Genomic DNA, 12,782 nt, shown 5'->3' with positions numbered 1-12,782 from the left:
TTGGTAACTCGACACCTGAATCAATGAAAGTAAACCATTGTCTCCTGAATATAGGAATTCACCTGTTCTATACATATTACAAACAACTAAATTGTGAAGGAGAAGAGTATAATCATCCAACCATTTATTCTTGATTGCTGACATTATTGAGCTCAGCTAAGCCATGACAGTATAAAACAAAACGAAAAATAATATACCAGTGTTTCTACAGACACCATGAAGTATTAGATTTCCCATATGCTCAAATTCTTGTCCACACGTTCTCTAAGTGTTGTTGGTTATTAATCTTATTTTGCACTCTCCGAGCAACAACTAATTTTAAAACCATCACATACTTACTAATTCAATGTCAGATCAATTCCAAACAAACCATAAAACAACAAGACTGAATGCAAGTGTTATGGGAACAGTTTATATGTAAATTATTTTTGCCAAACTGTGAAACAGACAGGCCAGGTTTAATTCCTTATAGTGACTGCTGGATGTTTTTTCTCCTCCAGTTAATAAAAATAATTTGATAATTTTTAAATTGTAATGTCAAATTTATGTATGTCTCTGGTCATGCAAATAAGGATGTTCCAAAGAATATTGATTTATGAAGATCCAAATCAAGTGAATAATTGCCATTTAAAGATATGTAGAATCAAATTCTAAAAAGTGACACCCATTACTGATTATGACTGCCTACACTACTATACAAGCAATTAAAAGCTTTCATAACTAAAACAACATATCTCCAATGAAAGGTGTCATGAAAAAAACATGATGAAACTCTACAATTTATTCTAAGTAATTTGCTTTGCCAAATCTACACTTACCGGTTCAAATTCGTATTCTGGGGTCTTTCCACTCCACATTTTTCTTCCGTCAATATTACACAACCCGTTGCCGACAAAATTTTTAGACGAACATGATCATGTTACATCCACGTGACATTAAAGAATCTGTATCTGAAAGTGCAAAAAAGCACATCGGTGAATTTCAGTTAAAGAAACATCATTGTGGTCAACGAAACTGATGCTTTGCTGCAGATTCAGGCAACAGCCGCAAGTTGTTATACTGCAAGACATGCGAGCCAACGAAAAGATATTATCAAGTTTAAACACTGATTTCTTTCAACACTTGTATTGCCAACAGCTTATTTACTGAATGGCAAAAGTACGTAAATAGTACAATTGTATATTCATCAACAGGCCATGTGTCTTATTCTTTCTCAACTGTCAATCGAAAATTTGAATAGCGTTTATTGTCAAAGCCTGTACGTCTCCTAAACTTATTTTTGTCGGAACCGCCTAACATCAAAGGACGCTGATGTCCGCCGCAGAACATAGTACCTTTTACATCAAGAAGATTTTGATTTTTCGGAATTTGAAATTTTATTGCAAATTTTAAACGGAAGAAATAAGTTTGTTCACTATGGGTCTCAATCAGCATGTGAAAACTGGTAAAAACATAGTTGAAATTGAAACATCTACACAAGCCGACGATTATTTGGTCGCTGTTGCCAGCTGGAACTTTTTCTTGAGTCCGCGCAAAATATACATTTTATTTTACTGTAAAAATATAATAAAATCAATAAAAAAGCAATTAAATTAATTCAAGACGACTTATAACTCATAATATGGTTATTTCTTTAATCATATGTTTATATATATTTTAAGAGCATTTGGAAAATTAATTTACTCCGGCCCTGTTTAGTTCCTTTTCCGCTTCGTATCAAGAGAGAGAGGACACGAAAATGGTTAGCAAAATTAATTCTGTCAATCAGTTGACACTGATCGCATTATATACCCTCAGTTATTTTCATAAATATCTTTTAGCTATTCAGACTGAATGTCAATTATTTATTTTTTTGGTTTGTATTACCACTTAGTTGTTAAACTAGTCCTTAGCTAGACCATCATTCTGGAACGATTAAAAATAAATCCGCATTCGGTGTTCTGTGACCAGTTATGAAAGGTTAACAAACTCTATTGCATCTTGATGATACTTTTGAATGTATATCGAGTGTATTTCATATGTTTTTATAAAACAAACTGCTGCATATCCAGAAGATAGTCATAACTCACACCACCTACCCACCAAAGGCACTTAACGTCTTTGATATGGTTATCTATGCTCAAGGTATTTTGAACAATGCATTTTCATCAGGCAGTATTAACATTTTGGACATATTGCGGCCTCAGTATAATATAGTTATATTTTGTTCCCCTCGTAAACTCAAATGTGTTACGCCAGGAACTGTCAAAAAATGTAAATCTAAAAATAACCTGAAATTTTCGACTGGTCCTACAACGTAAGACACATCACCTGATGTTTTTGTTTTGGGGGTGATGGGTCTTACCGCCTAACTAACGACACAGTGTGGTGTGTTTTGATGTCAACTAACAGTGTAACAAAAGTAAAATTTTCAGGAATATCGCACACACAACTGGCAACCAATAATGACACTTTTCTACAAAGTAACGTTATGTTTTTGCCAGCCTATACTTAACCTGATTACTTTTCTCTAAAAAATTCAAATTCTCAGAAAAGAAATGAACCTGTTTTCAAGTTTCATTGGCCTACATTTCCATTGGCTGGAAAGCAATGAATGCTGATTATGCTGAAATCAGGTTAAGTTGAAATATTATTCTTTAACGAAACGAATAAAAATATACCTATTGGAACTGTAAGCAACGTTTCGTTTCTTTCAAGAAACATTCACCACATGAACCTACTTAAACATACTTCAGCATACCTCGGCTACCTTCACATTGCAGCAAGTTCAAATTTCAGATGTATGTCAGCGAAACATGAAAATGCGTCCATTTGCTAGTGTCATATTTTCATTCCACCAGGATAATGACAGCACAGTTAAGTATATTAATTACACATAAATTAGTGGAAGAGTGTTGATATAGACGGCCAAGTGTGTGAGATATTCTTGAAACTTTGCCTACTCAATCTGATGTCAACCGATATCAGAACAGGCTATACAGGGCCGTTATTTGGATAGTAAGACATAGCACTAAAACAAAAACAACATATGATATGTCTTACATTGTAGGACTAGTGTATATCAACAGCTTATCCGAGTTTCCTCTGACCTTTGCCACTGCATTTTTGATATTTGGACATTTATGTTGGGTGTAGGGTCAGAGTCCATTGCCTATCGAAAAGCTGGAATTTGCCAACACCGTTTGGTGTCGGCATAGGGTAGCCGCTTTCTAGCCGGCCTAGCAAATTTGAACGACCTTTCGTCAAGATATACTGTATGAAATCGATAGGAATATGATTTATTTCTCAAAAATCGAGAGCATATCATTCATTATATCTTTAATCTGCTGACGATTGAGACAAAACTACAGCAGGTTGAAAATAAAAAGTGAAAATAATTTTGAAGAAGTGACCTGTCATCAGTGACTAGGATTTACACAGAACAAAAATCAATGGAAATTTTGATTAAATGAATACAACTAGTCTGAAATACGCTTGTATATTGACAACTTAACACTTGTGTAGTACGCTCCACAATGTGTTAAATAATGCACATGTGTATGAAATATCCATGCATTCAAGTATTAGATCATATGTTAGAAACTTCATGAATGAGTCGAATCCCATTTGAAAACAACTAACAGGTATATAAATAAAAAATGTTAGTCCTCATTTGATCTATATCCCATTGTCAGCAAACACTTTTCATGAATCAGTTAACTCTGATATTCATTATCCTGATAGCACATGGCTGTACAGTTGTTTAGATGTACATGAACTTAAATTGGCATAGATTTTGGTTGGCCAAGACAACTACCTTGATGCAGAGTCTACCAAGGGGATGAGGCTATTCATACGGAAATGAAAACTTGAGCAAATGAAACAGTTTTGCAAGATGTCCCACCTTCATTTAACTTGAAGGCCAGATATATATTGTTTCAAAATATTGGAACTTTAATTTGGGGGTGATATGCCACCATTGGTTGCATTAAGCATGAACAGTTTCATTGCAATCAGGAAACATTCACATAACAATAAATATGTTCATATCGCTATCCAAAATGAAACAATGCTTATATTTAACTCATTAACCCCTGGTGATTTTTGTCATTTTCGTCAGAAATGCAAGTAGGAAATCCATTTTGTGGGTTGCTTGTGACTACATCCAGATAAATCTTCCATGAGATTCCCATTTAGATAAATGCCTAGTTGTGTTAGAAACTTTTCTTGGCTATTTTGCTCGTGCATGTGCAGAAGGAGGTTTTTTTTCTTTTTTCTTTTTGTTGTGTTATTGGATCCATCATTTTCATAACCTGGCCACTGTTTACCTGAAATCCCCATCTTATCCTACTTTTTTGCAAAGGTTTGCATGTCTGTGCAGTTCATACTGATCTGCCTTAGATCTGAGGCCGAAAAGTCTAAAATCAAGAAACAAAATCCAATTTGACACAAAATCTGATTTACTTCCCAATCTGGGTGAAGAAGAAAACCAAAATGTTTGTTACTACTCTACTGTGTCAGTGTCGTAAAAACTGAGTAGTTAAATTAAAGATTGAGACTATACTTGATGACACTTCATGAAGATGACGAAAAGGTTAAGCCATATTTATAACTCTAGATTGGCACGCACAATCACCCAGGTAGCAGCCCAGAAGTTTATACCTCTGAAGCTGATGACTGGTTCTTTTAAAATTATGTATATGGTGATTGAAAAGTTATGAATTGTTATATGGTATGCCGATTTGGGTTCAAAAGTTGATATACTTTGGAAGTACAACTTTTTCTTGAGTCTGTAAAAATGACTTCAACAACAGGAAATTTTCTTTTCTCTAAGAACTTAAGGAATTCATAACTTAACAATAAATTTAGTTGTCTTTTACTTTGGAAATACAAGTTATGAGGCAGCTTATTAATTTTTCACAAACTTCTTAAATGATGTAGGATGACAACTTGTCAATAGGAGCCAGATCTGGGACGAAAAATGTTAATGGTACAGTCTTACTTTGCTATACCACATAATCAAACACATTAGTTTTCATGTCAGATTTAGGCATTGGCAAATTTAAAATATACAAAATGGACTTGGCTATTGATTCATGTTTGCCACCAAGTGCATACATTATATACCAAAATTCACTATTTCCAGCATGTCTTAGCAACGATTGTGCAGTGTTAATATATTCAGGTATGTTGACTAATTGCCTCTTTCATCCTGAATGAGTCTTGCACACTTAATTGAAAATTCAATTTCATGCAAAGCACAGCAATTATAATTTCCAAAAGTATGTTTAAAAAAAGACTTGTTTTGATTTCCTGGTCTAATTTCATAAAGTATGTTAAAAATGGTTTAAAATATTACTCTTTTTAAAAAATGTATGCAGAGTGTGTATTTGTCCAATTATGATGATCCGATATAATTTGAAGATTTTGCGTTCTTTTATTCACCTTGAAAAGCATGCTAAAATTATAATAAGGCCAGATACAAAAGATTTCAGGTGTCTCCTTTGCATAAACACGCATAATTGCATGCAAAATGTTGTCACATGATCACATGGTGTGGCGCAAAACAAAAACCGATTTTGATCTCCAGGTCTAATTTTGAAAAGCATAGTTATCCCCACCTTGCTTGAGCATAGCTACTATAACAGATTTCATAAGGAGGACAGCACTTCTTTTTCCTCAATTACACTCTTAATCTTCCTGTGAAATATATGTAAAGAGGTGTAATTATATATGTAGAAAAGTTTTTAATTGATGACTTTACACTCTAAGCCTCCACTTTCTGTTGACAGCAAACATGATTATGGCAAAAGACATACAGGCCATGTATGCATTCAGTACCAACTATTCTGGTAAAAGGTGTAGTTTTCTAGAATATGATTATAGACACCTTTAAATGTTACTCATTTTATTTGGATCCTCGTACATCCTAGTCCTACATCAACATCAGTATTTATGTATTTGGGGTCACCATCTTGCTGCCTAAAAACGAGCTGTGTAGTGTGTTCTGAGGTAGACTAACATTGGAATGAGAAGTCAAATTTTCAGGGATATCTCGCACATTTGACAGCCCATATAAGCTCTTTTCTACAAATTAAAGTCCTATTGCTTTAGTTTGGACTTTACTTCTGATGTCATTTTTCTAATAAATTCAAATTCTGACAGAAATAAATGGACATTTTTCAAGTTCCCTTTATCAGTATTTCAGTTGGCTGAAATGCAATTGAAGTGTGGAAATTGGTTAAAAGGGTGATAAGTATCTTGAAAGAAACAAAACTATCAAAACACTTTATTCAATATTAATATATTTTGATGTGAATTCTGTGTATCCATGGATTTATATTCATCCCCTGGGTTATAGTTTAGATTGGCAATAATTTGAAGAGAAATTGAGGGGACGGGGTTAAGTCATCAATCCACAAAGACAATGATGTAATCATTTGTCATTAATTTAGACAGCTTAATATTGAGTAGCTGAAAAAGACAGAAGTATGCACTTGCAATTATTAACCAATCGCCAAGTGTATTTAGTAATGTTCTGCTAATCAGAGTTTTGTAATTGTCTTTATGAGAAGAAAAGCCCCCCCCCCCCAAATATTGCACCTGAAGTAATTTTCATTATTTAAAACACATTAAAAAATTAGTATTTTAGCAAAAACGCGGAATCTAGCATGAATGAAATTTACAGTGATGTGAAGAATACATTACCCTACAAATGGTTTGAACATTTTTTGGGATTGAAGACTGGTTTAGATGAACTAATATCAGTTAAATTAGGTGACACTTTTGACATCTGTGACTTACCAGGACAGGGGTTATGCAATTTGTGTACAAAGCAAATAAATTTCAGCAAATGTGGCTCAGTTGCTCTTGACGATCATATCAGATCAATGAAACACGACCCTTTTAAGACAAATGCCCACACTACAGTATTGGCAAGTTGTTTAAACGGTTAATTGATGAACCCGAACCATTTTCAGAAGTTACTAGTACCAGTTCCTCTGAGACAGCAGCAGCAACTGTCACATTCACACGTATTGTTCCAATTTGTGATAGGATAGCAGATGCTGAGGTATGTAATTATGGGTCAGTTTTAGGGGTTTTAAATCAATAAATTACAATAGCTTTTGGGGAAGTTGTCTCTCTGGTCCCCTAGCAGGGTGTTGCCCAGGACCGACAAAGGGGCCTATGTAGTCCCCTTGACCTTCTGAATGTATTTTCCCTTTTTGTTTTCAATGTCTTATTGGTCCTTAATGAAAATTGTGCTGCTCAAGCATCCAATTAAAATCTTTTTGCTTCTTAATGTAGGGTCATATTAACACAAATTTTCACTAAAGGGCTTGAGCTTAGGTGCTGATCTGATGCACAATGTGGCCACCATCATGACAATCTTTTTATGGCTACTCCTTCTGAATGACTGATCATATCACATAGGTTTTTTCACCAAAAGACTTATTATAAGGTCTAGCTAGTCATAAATATAGCCATCTTAAAAATCCTATCACAACTCAAACAGAAAGTCATATTGTCATGGAGATTTTCACCAGAAGATTTATTATGATGTGTAGTTAAATTTGAACAAAAATGGTTCTGATCCAGCAGGCCACCACAGCAGCCATCTTGAAAATCTTGTTATTGCCACTGAATGAAAATACGTAACACCAGTAGACTTATGATACCTAGTTGGTCTTAAACCAAAATGGTGTCGTAGATCCAATATGACTGCTGTGATGACTGTCTTAAAAATCTTGTCACTAATCCTTGCCTGAATGGATGATCATTATGACATGGGGTTTTCACCAAAAGACTTCTAATGTGCTCTGTTCTAAATGAAAATGGTGCCAAGCTGACATCCAAGATGTATACCATTACAGCTAATTTGAAAATATTGTTTTTGCTGAAATATGTCTGAGATCATAACAACGTTAGCAGAGAAAAAGAAGACCTCTCCGGTGGCCTAGTGGTTAGAGCATCTGTCTCAGATGCGGGATGTCGTGGGTTCGATCCCTGGCCGAGTCATACCAAAGACTTACAAAAATGGTACTAACAGCTACCTCACTGGGCACTCGGCATTAAGAGGTTAGTGTTAGGACTGGTCAGCCTTGTGTCAGGATAATGTATCTAGGTGGTCATCGTGCTACATGTCTGCGGCATGATGCCCCAGTGCTGGCAATTACTATAAACTGCCACACTGCAGACATCGTAGCAATATGACTGAAAATTTTTTAAAGCTGTGTTAAAAATCCAAATCACACACAAAGAGAAAAAGAAGAAATGGTCTTTGTGTTGAATTCCTTGTAAATTGATCATTTAATCTTTGTGAATGATTCAAACTGCATAAGGGTATATTGTTTGATGCTTACATAAGACGTTCCTTGTCACTGTTGTATTGTATGTTGGATTTTATGTAAAGATTGTCAGATTTGGTGTGTAGGCTCATGTCATGAGGATCTCAAAAATATGAGCAAAATACATCCATATTAATGAGGATCCAGACTGATCAAACATGTCTATTGCATTAACCACTGAGCCACTATGGTTCCTGTGTGTGGAGATTTAAATCATTTTCCAGGCCCAGTAGTCCACTTAGACTGCAAAGATTAATGCCTTATAATGCGCAGTATAAAGTATTGGACTATGAATAGTTTCCAGGTTATAAACTGAGATCATGTCCCCAAGGACTGGAAGAGATACAGGGAAGAATGCTGACTGTATGATGCCAACAGATAATATAGCAACTATGTGCTCTAAACTTCTCTTTATACTGTCCAGATTCAATGCCTCATTTAATTTGCACTTGCAGTCTATCAAATACCAACCATGCAGGTTAGCGATATTAGGCCCAGTTGGGCCTCATTCAAACACATTATTTCAAATAAAATAATTGTTACTGTCAACAGAACTTTGGGTGCTTACAAATTTTGTTTAATTTTTAACATAGAATGATTATTAAAAAAATAGATTCAACTGTTACATGAAATGTGTTTGTTCAAATAGATCTAACATAAGCGTCTTTTGTTGTATTACAGGGTGCACACAAATCGTTTAAAATCAAGATGCGACTGGCAAGGAAACAAAAGCAAAATCGACCCATTCCTCAGTGGGTCAGAATGAGGACGGGTAACACAATCAGGTAAATACATGGACATTCTGAGTAGCATCTGGTTACATATTTCTCAGCTTCTGAGTTTGATCCTCGGTTCAAGAAAATACAGCTATAAATGGTCACCGGTTTTTGTCTCATCTGCACAAAAAATTTTTAGAACATAGACATCACTTTACCAGTACTAGTGATGACAATGGCATCAACAGAATTAGATTGTGTATTCAAGTTTGGTAAGTCATTGTGGGTAGGGGTTCATGGCACAGTACAAAGGTGAAGCCATTTTTGTTTTAAGCCTTGTCTTTTCCTCCATGTTATGTATTTTTCTATTTAACAACAACCTCGACTCTGCCATTAAGAGTGTATTTAAGTCTTGACAGCTTGTGTAAAATCATCATAGTTCTGTTGGCCCTCCAAAATTGTGCCAATTTGATGTTCAATATTGAATGAACCTGTAATTGCTATCACTTTTAGGAGTGTTCTGATGCTTCTGAATTAGGAAGGACTTACCAACTGGCCAATTTAAGACTTTGTACTGTCTCTGCTTTCCATTTTAACTCTCCATTTACAAGTTGGTAAATTTTTGTGCCCTTGTCGAATTAGCTAGTATTAGCAATCGTTAGCATTTTCTGGCTGACAACTTATCTTTAATATTTCAGATACAATGCTAAGAGGCGTCACTGGAGAAGGACCAAGCTTAAGATGTAAATTGTCAACACAGGTCTGGAGTCTTTTTTTCATGGATGACCTCTGTCCATCGGACTGACAGATATCAGCTGAATCTTGATCGTGTCATGTCTAGCCATCATACTTCACATTAGAATCCTGTCATGTCTAGCCATCATACTTCATATTACATTATTGGTAGAACCCTATCAGAACTCTTGCAAGAAAAGACTATGTAGAAGACGTATGTGAAAAATAACTGTTGCAGATTTAGCTGTTACCATTGTCTTTATTTGCCATGAATAAAAGTCTCTTCACAGTGATCATCAAGCTACAATTATTTGTTGTCACCTGTTGCCACTATCATGTGTATTGCAAGCACTCTGTCATCACCTGTTGCTACTGTCAGGTATAAAGAATGCACGCATTAAGGTTTTAAGAGTAGATCATGAGATTTTTACATGCTTTTTTTTTAGTTGACATTGTAGACAAGTCCACAGGTTTGGTGTCCTACGCAACATAGATCTAGTTGTGTTCATTGTGTCCAAAACTTTCTTTGTAATTGTCACAAACTGAAAAATTAAGTGCATGGGAAAGTGCAATCAGTGAAACATCTCTTGTGCTGATGTCAGCCCTTCATGTTTTGGATCTCCATTAGAAAAGGGATGTTGATGCATCAACTTAATAATGTACAAATTATTTTAATAAGCAGTTTATGATACTGCCTTCAAAGTCTTAAGTTACCTATCAGTGTGATCTTTATTTAAATCAATTTGTATGGCAGCCCTAAGCATATGTCAGGAAAGGGTTTGTTGTAATAATAAGGAAAAGAAGCATTTTTACAAACTTGCCTACCTTGTCAATAAAATAACTCAAAAACTAGGCTTGAAATTGCTGTAGCCTAATTACATGGCCAGCTTCACAGTCTGGGTCAGCCAGTTGCTTCTTGTCTTACCAATAAAGAAAAAGTAAGCCTTAAACTTTTACTTTTCTGCTGGATTTATTGTTGTAATCATTAGAATAAAATTGTATTACTTCGAAAAAATTGTCTTGAATTCTGATCAGCTGAACATGTCACATGCACTCAACAGTATTACAATGTGTAAGTTTCCTCAGTGATTTTAGTTTTGTAAAATGTTATTGTTCTTGCATAGTGACATATTTAGTGTCTCTCCAGTGGCCCAAGTTTTTCCAGGGACCCTGTATAGCCAAGAGGTTTAAGATGCTTCTCTTTACAGATCACTGATATCTTACGTCTGTCCTCATGGGTTTGACTTAGCCAACTTGGGTATGTGAAAACTCATGCCAATAGCTTTTTGTGGGTCAGTAGTTCACCCAGGGCTGTTCCCTGGTTCTATCTCCACCAATTATACTGGCCGCCAAGTATAGCCAATCATGTGCTAAAAAAATGGCAATAAATACAAAATAACAAAACAAAACCTAGTTGTTCCTGCTTTTTTGTCAGACTCTAGCTTTTCTACTAATATTTAGTTTTACTAGTCTGACACCAGAATAGCTTGTGTGATGGTTCTTTGTCCATACAAGTTTGTTATCGGTACTTTATCTGAACTTGGAAAATTACATTGAAACTTTAAACACATTCATTCCATGGTCTAGTTGGTCCTAAATGAAAATGATGCTACTCGAACATCCAGTATGGCCACTACAGCAACCATCTTGAAAATCTTGTCACTTCTTCCAAATGAATTATCATATAAAAATGGGGTTTTACTGAAAGACTTGTTATCCAGTTGGTCCTAAATAAAAAAAACACCAAACTGATGTCTACTTTGGCAGCAATCTTGAAAATCTTGTCACATTTTGACATGGGGGTTTTTCACCAAAATACTTCTTTGGTGTCAGGTTTGTCTTAAAAGAGCATGGTGCCAATCTGACATCCAGTATGGCAACCACTAAATGGATATCAAGACAATTATTGCTGCTCTAAATTGGATGGTTGTATCAGCATGAGGTTTTCATTTAAAGACTTGTCTAGATGGTCCTCAATGAAAATTGTGATTCTAATGTCCAGTATGGATGGTCATATCAATGGCCGATGAATCAGCCCTTCACTCGTGAACATCATTATCATCACAGGTGAAGGGCTGATTTATCGGGCTTGTCATATCAACATGAGGTTTCACTAGAAGACAATTTATAATGTCTAGTTGGTCCTAAATGAAAAAGTGCAAATTTGATGTCTAATATAGCCACTGCAGCAACCATGTTGAATATCTCTTTTTGTTGATGCTTCTGCTGAACAGAATGTCATGGTGTGTTTCTAAATGAAAATGATATGAAGGTCTAATATGGCTGCCACAGTGGCTAACTTGGAAATCTTGGTAGCTCTCCTCTTGAATGAATGGTCATAGCAGCATGAGGTTTTATCTAAAAGGATGCTTATATTGTTTTGTTGACCCTAAATTAAAGTGGTGTCGATCTGACTTTCAGTATGTGGGTATCTTAAAATTATTGTTTTCACTACTCTGAACTGGAAAGACATTTTGACATACGGGGAGGTATTCGTCAGAATATATATGCATAGTACCCTTTTTTGTACATCACATGCTTTGACCAAAGTTTGTGGAATTCTTGCAATTAAGGCATGGAAGAGGTCTATTATTTTCAGTATCCAAAGGTCAAGGTCATTGTGACTTGAAGAAAAATTGGTTTTGATGAACAATATTTGTTCTAGTGCAAGTACCTTGACCACATTTTGTAAATGGCTTGCACTTAGGGTAATAAAGAATCTATGGAGGTTTAGGTCTAATGGTCAGAGGTTTGGGGCATTTTAAGTTGATTAAAAAAAATGGATTTTACACTGCAAGTTTAGTTCAAAATCACATACTTTGACCAAAGGTCCAGGTCATTGAAACTCGATGATCAGTAATCTCAACCATGACCTACTTGTGCCAACAAAGGGAACTATTCAACATGAGGCAGGTATATAATGTGCTGTTGATGGTGCTCGAGTTCATATGAAATTTTAGTCGTATATTCAAATAATTATTTCAAAATTCATACATGAACTCTT

The 12,782-nt window shown here is 35.3% G+C and overlaps 1 long non-coding RNA gene across 1 annotated transcript; it reads left to right on the top strand.

Annotated features, from left to right (window-relative positions):
* The first annotated feature begins 1,668 nt into the window (after positions 1-1,668).
* Positions 1,669-10,071, top strand: LOC149785675 (uncharacterized). The gene is made up of 3 exons (XR_016425440.1): positions 1,669-1,741; positions 9,009-9,112; positions 9,742-10,071. It is a non-coding gene; the product is annotated as an uncharacterized LOC149785675 (long non-coding RNA).
* Positions 10,072-12,782: the final 2,711 nt, after the last annotated feature.

This window comes from Sinohyriopsis cumingii, chromosome 13 (assembly GCF_028554795.1).
Source record: "Sinohyriopsis cumingii isolate HCF-2022 chromosome 13, ASM2855479v2, whole genome shotgun sequence".
Lineage (NCBI taxonomy): Eukaryota > Metazoa > Mollusca > Bivalvia > Unionida > Unionidae > Sinohyriopsis > Sinohyriopsis cumingii.
The sequence above is the reverse complement of the archived record's forward strand: the minus strand, read 5'-3'. Positions and strand labels throughout refer to the sequence as shown.